Source organism: Cetorhinus maximus, chromosome 17 (assembly GCF_964194155.1).
Source record: "Cetorhinus maximus chromosome 17, sCetMax3.hap1.1, whole genome shotgun sequence".
In the NCBI taxonomy this organism is placed as follows: Eukaryota; Metazoa; Chordata; class Chondrichthyes; order Lamniformes; family Cetorhinidae; genus Cetorhinus; species Cetorhinus maximus.
The window spans coordinates 49,373,748-49,386,087 of NC_135895.1; positions in this window are offsets into that span (position 1 = coordinate 49,373,748).

Consider the following 12,340-nt stretch of genomic DNA (forward strand, 5'->3'; position numbering starts at 1 on the left):
GTCCTTCAAGTGCCTTTTGGATGAAGTGGAGGCTTGCTGTGATGTCCTCTACTCCCGCTCTGGCTTCAGAATGGGTGGCAACATTACTAATCCAGCTTGGGAGGCAGTGGCAGCAGTGGTCAGTGCCAATGCCCTGCAAAAAAATACAGCCACCCAGTGCCGCAAGTGGATGAATGATCTCCTTCGTTCCACCAGGGTAAGTCACTCTTCTCATGACTCTCAATTTGCGCACTCACTAGCCCATCACACATCCACAGGGCCCTCACTCACTGACAGTTCAAGGGACATCACCATTCGCTCTCTTACACACACTTTCATTGCCCTCATCCTGTCCATGGGACCACCCACGACTCACACAGGCCAGGCATACTTATCATCTGGCCCAGCAGACATCCTGCTTACATTCTCTCCATCTCTATCCATGCAGGGCAAGCTGGCACACAAGAGAGCAAGGTCACAGACCAGTGAGGAATGCCTGAAATCAAGATCCTCATGGACTTTGAAAACAGAGTCATCCAGCTGGCCAGCGAGGATCTGGACAGTTCCTGTGTTGACAGTGAGATCGCGCTGCTCTACCAAGTGAGGATCCAGCAGTGCAACATCCATCAGACAACCATGCTGTGAGTAATGTGTCCTGTTTCACAGGCCACTGCTATGCACTAATTATCTCTCCTTACTTTCACAGGCACATCTGCCAAACAGCTGACGGAGTCTATGGCCCAGGGCCTCCAATCAAGCCCTGAGGAAACCTCTGAAGAGGAATCTGAAGGCATCCTCCCTGAAGTCTCAACACAGCGCTCACCCACACCCTCCACCAGCACAGAGACACACACCCTGGTGGGACCTAGCTTTAGAGTAGCCTCGGGATTACAATCTGGTGAGCACATCGCATTTTCTGATCCACAGCAGGCGGCGGCAGCAGCTTCCCAGATCCCCTGCACTTGGAGGACTGCTGGAGACCAGAACGTTGCTGAGTCCAAGTCAGATGATGAGCCTCTGGACTCGGTCATGTCACAGTTGCTAGAGCTGCAAATGCAAGCTTGGGAACATCAGGAACCGTTGTCCGCTGCACTCTTCAGCTTGCAAGACACGATGGGGGACTCTGTCTGCCTTCAGGCTGAGGTGATAGCACCGGCATGCCAACGCACCGAGGTCAACACTGGTAGGATGGTGGCCGCCATGGAGACCTTGGTTCAGGATGTCACTTCTGCACTGCTGGGTGGGCTGAATGCCATCGCTGATGCCATAATTGGTTTCCAACAGTGTGTATGTGAGAGGTGTGCTGGGCAGCTCGATCTCACTCTAGCTACCCCTTCTCCTCAAGGAGTCAGCCAGGAGACTTTGGGCACCCATAGGAAGGAGGATCAGAAGGTGGGCCTGGGGCCATCCACCCAGGTGATGCCAGGGGTGTCCGGCCCATCCAACTCCCCTCTTCCTGTGACCTCAGCAGCATCAACACTACCAGCTGAGGAGGGTGCTGCTGCCACACAGCAGAGCCCCGAAAGCAGGCCAGGGTTTTCCAGATCTTGACCCTCCAGAGGACGCCTGCCAAAGTCATAACAGACAGGGCGCTGCAGTCAGCAGGCTGCCTCCACCTCTGCTGTAGATGTCTGGGAAGCACCAAGACATAGCGACAGGGTTGGGAAAGTTAAGAAGATGTAATTGCACAGCCTGGGCACAAGTGTTGATCATTTGTACATACTGTTCACTATTGTCAATAAACTCCCAAGAATGTTTCCCTGCCTATGGCTCCTTGTTCTGATGAGCAGTGTTCTTGTCACTCAGATGTGAAACCTTTCTGCACAAGATAAAGGCAAGTGTCTCAGTCCAGGGCCTTTTCCCTGTGCTCTGTGCAGCCTTCAGACCAAAGTGATGGTCACACTCACTGGACATATTACTGATACCTGCACCTCGATGGTGCTTGTCATTGCTGCCAGAATGTTGTGGGCAGGCGTCACAGAGTTCCATCATTCTCTGTGTGCTCTTAGCACCTTTAAGATGGGCCTGGCCCTCATCTCTTCAGCATCTGTGGCCAGTGATGATGTGCTCTGAAGGGTTCAGGTGCTGAAGGTGGACAAAGGATCAGATGCTTTTAAAGTTTCATGGCTGTGTCTCTATGATATGACCCTGATCACAGAGCACAAGCAAGCTGCCCTCGGCCAGACAGGAATCAGACATTCGCAGAGGCTATGTGAAGATCTATGGTGCATTCTTACTGCATGTCGTCATCATCCTCCTGCAATCAAGTGACTTTTAGGGCTTCCGCTGCGTCTCCATGACAGGGGCATTCTCACAGAGTGTATGTGCGCTGCCATAAACCATACTGGATTCAAATGTTCATAGATACAATATGAGGATCTTTTGTGGGGCAGGATTTTTCATATGGCGGGCGGGCTGGGCGGGAGTGGGCGGGGGCAGGCACAGAGCCGATCGCCACCCGAGGTCAGCTCCGTGCCGCCATTTTACGTTGGCGGGCCAATTAAGGCCCACCCAGTGGAATACGCGACCAGTAGCACTTAGCACTACCTGTGTGGGCAGGGGGAGGAGGGAGAGTCGGGGCCAGCGCTCTTTTGCACATGCGAATGAAAGAGCACAGCAATCTCCCTGAGGCACGGAGCTGCCTCAGAGAGATTGAATGGTTATTAAAATGATTGAGTGAATGATTTAAAAAATTTTTTAAACATGTCCTCTCATGTGACTGTGTCAGATGAGTTGGGCCATGTTTTTATATTTATGAAAATGTATTTATTTATTTAATAAAAGCTTCAGGAAACTTCATCCCGCTCGTGGATGAGGTTTCCTGAAAAACGCGAAGGCTGTTTGGGCTTTTCGTCTGCCCACCAACCTTAAATTGCTTCAATTGATTTCTTAATGGCTTTAATAGCCATTTACATTTCGGTGGGCGCGCCGCCAACTCCAGTGCGCGCCTGCCAAACAAAATATCGTGATGGCGCGCAGTGATATCGGAACACACGCCTGACATCGTCGCACATCATTTTACACGTCGCCGTCTCAGGCCCGCCCCCATACGCCGACTGAAAAATTCTGTCCATAGTGTCCCCTCACTCCATGTCGTCATCATCCTCCACAAATCTAGCCGCTGTGAGAGTTTCCCAAGCGCGCCTGCCTCGTCTGGCCAGTGCAAGGGCCTCATCACCATTATTGTTGCCATCGAGGACCTCCTCACCCACATCCCATCAATGTTTTCTTCATCAGAGGAGGCCTCCAGCCCCTCACTTCCTCCTCAGCCAGCCTCTCCACGTTGTAGCGCCAGGCTGTAAAAGGTGCAGCAGACAACAACGATGTGTGACACCCTCTTTGAACTCTAATGCAGGGCTCCACCAGACCAGTCCAGACACAGAAGCCTCATTTTCATGGTTTTCTCCACCAAGTTGCAAGTTGCAGCCTGAGTCTTGTTGTACCTTCGCTCTGCTGCAGTCTGAGGCCACCGCACGGGTGTCATAAGCTGTGTCCTCTGCGGGTAGCCCTTCCCGAGGAGCCATCCCTGCAGCCTCTGTGGACCTTGGAAGATATCAGGGATCTGTGACCAACTGAGAATGTAGGAGTCATGGGACACTCCCTGGAAACCATGCGCAGACCTGCAGGATGCGTTTGTGGTGGTCGCACACCAGCTGCACATTCAGTGAATGGAATCCCTTGCGGTTGACACAGTTGACCCTTTGTTGCAATGAAGATCTGAGCGCCACGTGAGTGCAGTTGATGGCATCCTGCACCTGTGGAAACTCAAGACCTGGGCAAATTCAATCGCTCATGCATCCTTGTTGTCCTGGTCCTGGACAAAATGCACCAAGTTGTGTGCTTTCGTGAAGATGGCATCTGTGACCTCATGGATGCATTTGTGGATGAAGGTTTGTGATATCCCACAGAGGTCACCTGTGGAGTCCTGAAAGGAGCCACTGGCATAAAAATTGAGCGCCGCGTGGATGCCCTCCATGTCCCCATGGCGCCAAATCCTGCAGCAGCTGGCATAAGTGACCGACCAGTTCCCTAGACATGCGCAGTCTTCGGCAACATTAGTTCTCGGTCAGCCACAGGAATGAAAGGTGGCGTCTATAGACCCCGAGTATCACTAGGTACCGACCAGCAACGGTTCATTGTGGCTCTTTGGAGGTGTGTGCGGGAGCCCCAGCCACTCTTTCTTCCAGAGGGTGCTGCTCCTTCCTCTGCACAGCCAGGCACCTCAGTCACTCTCTTCTCTGTCGTTTTTGCTCTCTGTACACCACGAGGCATACAGCTAGTTCACCAGGCTCCACGATCCTGATGTACTCCTCCTGCAGGATGAAAGAGAGAGACAGGTAGTTTAGCATGGGTGTACTAAGAATCTCTCCTGGTTAAGCCTGAAGGCCCCTTAATGCATTCCAGAGAGTTCTGGCCACCACTTGGACGGCCAGAGTTTAGTGCGCTGCATGGCTGCCTGAAACCCCACCCTCCTCCACTCCACTTCACCTGAGGATTGGGGCAGCTTTGCCCATTGGACTGCATGCTGTGCTCTCAGCTCAGGCGCAGGCATTCTCCTAACCCACACTGCAAGGCTGCATTGTTAACTTGAACCATGGGGGAGACTGGTCCAAACCTTAATAAAGACATTGCAGTGAGCACCTCCACCAGTGACTGCTCCATGGCCAGCTTTCACAAGGAGATTGCACAACATGCCTGGTTGTCCAACTGTTCTGCAGTCCACTAAAATGCTCATTAGTTTGCAGTCTGTGCCCAAGGGGTGAAAGGCTCTGGAGCATTTGATGACACTTTGATGCCTCTGCATTGCTTGAGTGGGCAGAGAAGCTAGAGGCCCGACTCCAATCATATCAAAACAAAAATAAAAATACCTGGAAAAACTCAGCAGGTCTGACAGCATCTGTGGAGAGGAACACAGTTAATGTTTCGAGTCCATATGACTCTTCAACAGAACTAAGGAAAACTAGAAAAGAGGTGAAATATAAGCTGTCAGACCAGCTGAGTTTTTCCAGGTATTTTTATTTTTGTTTTGGATTTCCTGCATCCACAGTTTTTTGCTTTTATCCAATCATATCAATGTGGCTGCACCTGAACTGTCTCAGCTGCAGAGGAATGGTCACTTTATACAAGCCTGCACGTGCTTGTGTGCTACCTTCAGCCACAGGGCAGTCAATGCACCACCCCCTTGCCCCAACATGCCTCAACCTTGAAGTCCAACAGGCGTCCCTCATGAGCACTGCACAACATTACTGTGCACTCACCTCCAAGTTCCCCTCAAAGTGCAGCCCACCAAGCGCACACCTTATATATGCTGTTGTGAAACACGTCGGCAGACGGTCCAGTGGCGGGGGGATGAATCTGGTGGGCTGGCCTTATAATCATATGCTGATGTATTACAATGAGGTTCCTGACATTCGATGGTGGAAAACAAAGCCCACCATTGACAGGCTGTGCGAATGATCGCAAACTTGTTTCACAACGTTGCAAAACCAATTTTTGGCCTTCTCACCATATTGTCTGCTCAGGCCACCGAACACACCCGGCGCCAATGGGCATGGAAAATCCCAGTCCAGGCCTTGATGGCCAAGGAAGGTGCATTCATAAGACAGCCAAACAAGTTATACCAATGACAGGCGGTAAGAGCAGGAGAGATTCCTGGTCAGCCATGTAGTACATACAGTATTTATTAATAGGGAGCTATCGAGTGATATCCAACACCCTACAACATGGTGGCATCGAATGCAAAAACCCTAAATCTCACAAAAAATGCAGAGAAAAACTAAAACCCTGCAAGACTAAAGAAATATTCAAAGAAGCATTCTGATCTGAAGAAAAGCTCAAGAAGTAGACATGCAAAGGAAAATCACTAGGGAAATGCTCCAAAGAAAGAGTTGGAAGCTGAAGGCAGAAATTTAAAATTCCCACTGCAGCAGAAGACTCCTTGGGATCTCTTGGAAGTCCAGCTTCAATTCCCAGAGTGCAGAGTCAGCAGACTTAGCAGGGGTGAGCTAAAACTTTTAAATTCCAGGTTACAGCAAGTCCTGAGAAACTTTTAAATAGCTCAGTGATCAGAACTAGCCATTTAAAAACGCCAACAGAGAAATTGAATTCCCAAGCCAGCGCCTGAACACGTGGCATCCGAGCATGCTCCGAGAAGAAAAAAATGCTATTAATGCATTTGGAAGAGTCACAGTCAAAGAATCAGCTTTAAAGGCCAGCAAAGGCCAGAATTCGATGCCTTTGCAGCCCTAAAATATAGCACTGAAATGGAGAAGTCTGCAGCTAGTTGATCCAAGCAGCCATTGTTTAAAATTTTTTCAAGGCTGAGTGTGAGCCATTGCAGCAGGAGCCCACCAAAACTGGCAGGTGTGGGTAAACCCTTTGTCTTCAAATGAACAGCAGTGCCATCTTGAATTTAACTTGTTAAATCTGAACCTACATTTTAAAACATTTTAACAAAGGATCAAAAATCCACCTTTCCAAATCAGTTTGGACTCATCCAAGGGCCAAACCTAATGGAAAATTGCTTATCTTTGAGAAGAGAATTTTTTTAACTGTCAGAGTATATCCAGTCTAAGTAAACAGTCAGAAAAAGTCCAGATTACTATCTTTTTATACACTGGTTTGGTGAACTTGCAGGTGAAGTAATCCTAATGCATTGATGAATCCTCAACCAGCTTCAATGAAATATTAAAAGCGTTTGATGAATATTTTTAATCTTCAAGTTGTGGAGCGCACAGAGATTTAAGAAGAGGCACAGAAAACCCTCAGCGAAGTGCCGAAAGGGTAAAAGACAATGCTTGAGTAAATCACATGAGGGCACCAGAGAGGCAGGGAACTTTCTGGAAGTCTCAAAAATATATCATTTCAGAAATCCTTACACATTGCCTGAACTGCAACAGCAGATAATAGTGCAGGGCAAGCAGGTGGCTGTGAATGAAGGAAAGCTATCTGATGAAACCCAAAATAAACAAACCCTGCAAAAAGAAAATGAAATATAGTTGGAAAATGTTCATATCAGAACTGAATTGGAAGATTTGAAACTCAAGATTTAAGCTGAGTATATACTCTAGAAAACACATGAGATACCAAAGTTGTCAGTGAACCAAACTGTTCTAAGATCTGAACAAACAAAATTTTGAGTTGTCAGAGAAGTACAAGAAAGAGACTACAGAAGTGAAGAAAATGGTTGAATATTTGGAAGAAAACTTGGAAAAACATAACATTTCCAGTGAGATATATGAAGAGATGAAAATCAAGAACCTAGGATGGCAAGAGAAAGTAGAAGTTCTCACAAAAGAGCATGAGGAGTCACAAAAACAATTAGCAGAAACACAATTACAGAATGTGAGCTTGAATGATAGCACAGAGGAATTATACACTGCCAAAGAAAAATGACATAGAGAATCAGCTTTCACATCCAAAAGATGTATTTGATAAGGAAAAATTAGAACTAATGAGAACACTGGAATGTCACTCACAGGAAGTAGAACACTTGAAAAGATGCTTAAATGATGAACTTGTAGAAACAAATTCAGTAAAAATAGATCTTCAATTAAAACTTGATGAAATTCAAGCATGAGTAGCCTTTACTAAGCATCATGCAAAATGCAGAGAACAGGACAAGGAATTGATGATGAATCAGAACAGTTGCTTGAAAACAGAATTAACAACCAAAACTGATGATCTTCTTGAACTTTGGTCCAATCTGAACAACATGAAGGATGAGATGCGTAGTATGGAAGAAGAATTCCACACTTTAAAAGCAGAAAAGGTGAATTCTATGGAACAGTTTGAAGATCTAACGAATGAATTGAAAGAGTCTAAGGAACAGTCAGTGACCATGGAAGAAAAAGTCCGAAAGGAACTGAATGCTCAGGCGGAGTTTTTAAATGTATTCAAGAGTTCTACAGATAACTCTGAAACAAAAACAACTCAACTTACCAGAGTTGTTGCTGAGCTGAATGAAAAGATTCATAACCTCAAAACAACTGAAAACAAAAGAAAATATTCAAAAATCTGGCTAAAATTGTGAAACAAGTGGGAATAAAGGTTCCATTTTTAAACTATGAACTATCATATGCATTGTGGAGAGCCATGCGATGGAAGAAGACAGAAAAACGCTCTGGTGATGAGCACAGTGTTCACCAACCCCAGAAAAAAAACAGGATAAATCAACAACTACCTATCACCACAACAGCTGAATTGATAAACAGTGGTTCAATACCAAGGAATGGAAAAAGACGATGAAAAAATATTCAGATGCTAGAACAACATTAAATTAACAGAGTTTACCTGCAACAACAGAGCCGACCACAACTCCAACTGTAGTGAGAATGACATATGGAGGGGTTATAAGTCCACCAGACCGCCTGAACCAATGAATTCAGAGACTTGAAGTGGGGAGATGGGGTAATAATAATCATGTAAATACATGGGGTAAACTAGGATAACTTGAGGTACACTTGATAAAGACTTGGGGAGGTGTAGTATAAGGGTCTGGCATATATAGGGTTGATGTGGGACTGAATACACAACTAGGGGTCAGTCTGGAGTTGGACAAAGCCATGTGAACAAGCAAGCATGTAGACAACTCCTAGCTTGAACCCTTTAGTTTATAAATGTACACAGTTCTTGTAGTTAATAAGTACACACAGTTAACCTTCTTAAGGCTACGAAGACTTCATTAAGACCTAATGAATGGTATCCAACACCCTACAACAAGCCATGTGATGGAAATAAAATGGAGCCTCTACCATCACTATCCATAGCTCTAGGCTACAACATGCACGTAAAAGTATATGTTGACATCAACTCGGACTCCTTGGGGAGCCAGTTGGCACAGTTGGCTGGATGGTATGGTTCAGACTGATGCCAGTAGCATGGGGTTTGATCCTCATTCCAGCTTGGGTGGATTCAGGACCTGCCTCCTTGCCTTATCCATGGTGGAGGTTGTGGCACTGTGGGTTGGACCTGCCTTCAGGCAAAGAACTGGAGAAGAAGGCCCATAATCCATGGAACATAGATGAATGAGAGGTGGTCTAATTGAAAGATATAAAATCCTTAAGGGGATGCCGGGAAAATAGTTTCCATGACTAATAAGTTTAGAACATGGGGGCACAGTCTCAGAATAGGGGGCTGAACATTTGGGACTGAAACAAGGAGACATTCCTTCACTCAAAGGGTTGTGAATCCTTGGAATTCTCTATGCAAGAAAGCTGAGGATGCTCAATCTTTGAGTTTCTTCAAGATGTATGTTGATCAATTTTTGAATATGGAGGGAATTAAAGCACATGCAATAATGCAGGAAGGCAGAGTTGAGGTAGAAGACTTTATTGAATGGTGGAGCAGGCTCAAAGGGCCAAATGGCCTACTCCAGCTCCTTTATCTTATATTCTTATGTTATCTCTCTTACATTCACAATCACTACCTTCTTCAAATTCCATTACCTTCTCCATCCAATGGTGGAAAATCTATTTCTCAATGCTCACAAATTAGCTTCAAACAAGCCCAACAGGTCCAAATTGGGAAGCACATTACTATCTTCTAATGCATTCTTTATGAACCAATTCAAATCAGTTCACTTTTTTCAATAAAGTCCATTACATCTTTAATAATGGGAACACTGGGATTAATATTAATTTGCCAAATTTGACAGTAATGGCCTCAAAACATCAACAATTTGGCTGGTAGAATCCAACAGTGATGTTTGCTTTTGATAGTGTTCAAAAGGTCTGTTGGTTACCCTTGACACTTCGTAATGCTACCTAACCTTAACTTGTATGTTCAGGGGACAGAGATTCTCCACTTCCCACAGTCTTAAGTGTTTTAATTTCTAAACGTTGGGAGATAGTTCAGCACATTCATATGTCAGATATTTGCTGCCCACTCTCCCAAATAGAAGTTACAGTTTCAGCCAGATAGGAGCCGAGTAATGTAAACAGAGTTCTGCCTGACTGGAACCCAAACTGTAGCTACTACTCTCAGATTTGCCTCAGTAAAGATTTCAGACTCATCTCCATATTACAGGTGGTCACTTTCTCCCTTCAACCACTAAGTTAGAAAGAAGTAAAAGCAACCTGATATTATTAACTAGCCTGAGATGTATTTGGGATAAAATAAATGTCCTGACGTTCTCTTTGACTTCTTTACTGTTTATGTTAGTAAATCAAAGTATTTTATTCATAGTCTAGACTGGGCTTAACTGCTCATGTTAAAGCATAAGGCTCTGCACACTATTAATGATGGACCCTACATGTCCCATGCCACACAATTGAACCTGACAGATTTTCCTTCAGATTATCCTATGTACCCCCAATTTCCCAACACTGTTGTTCACTGTTGTAATTGCTGAGACACCAAATATTGTTGAAAGCCTGCAATCAACTTGATGAGCAAAGACTGCACAATTCGATTTGTCTGTGATCTCATCCAAGAGACAGCTTTGAACCATTTAGTGGTAAAAATTTGCTGTCTATTTTTTTGTGAACATCTTCATTGCATTGACAGTTTATGTATGAATGGTAGCTGGAAAAAAAAGTTTGCATCTTATCATTTGTCCGCATTCCTTCTGTCTCTAACTGACCACAAACTTGCATGTCATCTCCCTCTCACTGCCTTCACTGTCTATTTTTTCCAGCTGGTTGACTGTATTATGTTTGCCTAAACTGGATGTAAGGAAATAAAAAGTCATCAGATATTTTACTCATCAGGAATAGCTGTGCACTTACTTAAATGTTGCCAGTTCTTCAATACTTTTGTACCATCTTTGTAGTTTCATTGCTTGGTGCCTGTCTGTTGCCCTTATATAGTGATATTGAATGTTTTAAATGTGTTTGATACTGGAATATAAGAACAGGCAGATTAAAATACAAGTTATGTCATACATTATTCAACTTTAAGGTTCTTCTGAGGACTAAACGAAGCAGGGAAGCAATCATTATTATTAAACTGTTAACACTTGCTTGCTTTACCCAGTATTTTCATATGCAGTTTTTCACAAAATATTTATTGATTCATTTGGTGATTTAATTAAATATTTTGAATAGGATCATGACAAACATGAATTTATATTACACATTAACTTATAAGCTACATTTATAAACATTATTTCACTTGACCCTCCAAAATGCTCCTGGGTTTTTATGTTTGTTCAAAAGCAGTTCACTGATCTTGCTAATTAATGCATATCAGGAATTTGCAAGCTATAAAGTATAGGCCACAGATTCCCCAACCACTACACACCTCTCTTCCCCAACCATAAACCCCACCCTATCTCCCTCCCAACCCACCTCTCTCCACCACCCTTCATCCTCCCACCCAGACCTGGCAAACCAATCATGATAGCAGCATTTATATTTCTTATTTGTCCTGAAACTGTTTAACCTAGAGAATCACAAAATCTGTTCTCATCATTGTTTTTTTATTGGTAGATAATTCTTAAATTAGAACACCAAAATCTATTTGTACCAGCAAAGTGAGATATATGCAACAGAGAGAGAACATGATTGAAACTTTATGGCCAGAGCTATTCTCTGAGGTAGACTTACAGTAGTGCTGAATTTCCATCAATCCCTCTGACTCCACTGCAAATCCAATATGTTTCAGTGGGACATGGCTTCTTATGGATGTATGCCAGGGTCCAGGCAGAATTCCTGCCACCAACAGGAAGCCCATCAGTGCAGAAGAAATGTTGATGTTGTTGCAGACAGAGTTTGCTATTAACCTTAAAGGAGGACAAGCACCTTAAAAATGAGGCCAGCTATCACACTAAAGGCCTTAGCTGAGACTGGAGCTATGTTAGGAGCCAGACGAGGAAAAGAAGGCCACAGTGGGGAGGGTGGTGGCAGGATATCACCAGGGATGGAGAAAGAGGAGTGAAATCTTGGTCAGTGCATTGAGACAGCAATAGGCCTCATTCTCCATTGCAATCACACCCAATTTCATGTGAAATCACAGCATAGGATGCAGCCTATATGTGACCACCAGTTCAAAGTGCAACAAAAGCAATAACAATTTGCACTAATATGCTAGGTTTGATATAAAGAATATCACAAGGCATTTCATTATGGTGTGTAGAAAATAGAAATCAAACCAAGAGAGAGAGAGACAGCGAGTGGGAGGAGTGGATGAAAGCTTGCTTAAAAGAAATTAGTTTTAGGAAGGCTTTTAAAGAGGGGGACAAAGGTGAAGAAACACAAGGATTCAATAAGAATGTTTAGAGATAGCAGAACCCAGCCAGCTGAAGGCTGCCACCAATAGCTGGTTGAAGGGAGGGGTGACTGCACACAAGGCCAAGATTAGAGAAGAAAGTGTGCAGAGAAGAAGGAATTGAGGGCTGCAAGAGATTACAAGGATAGGGATA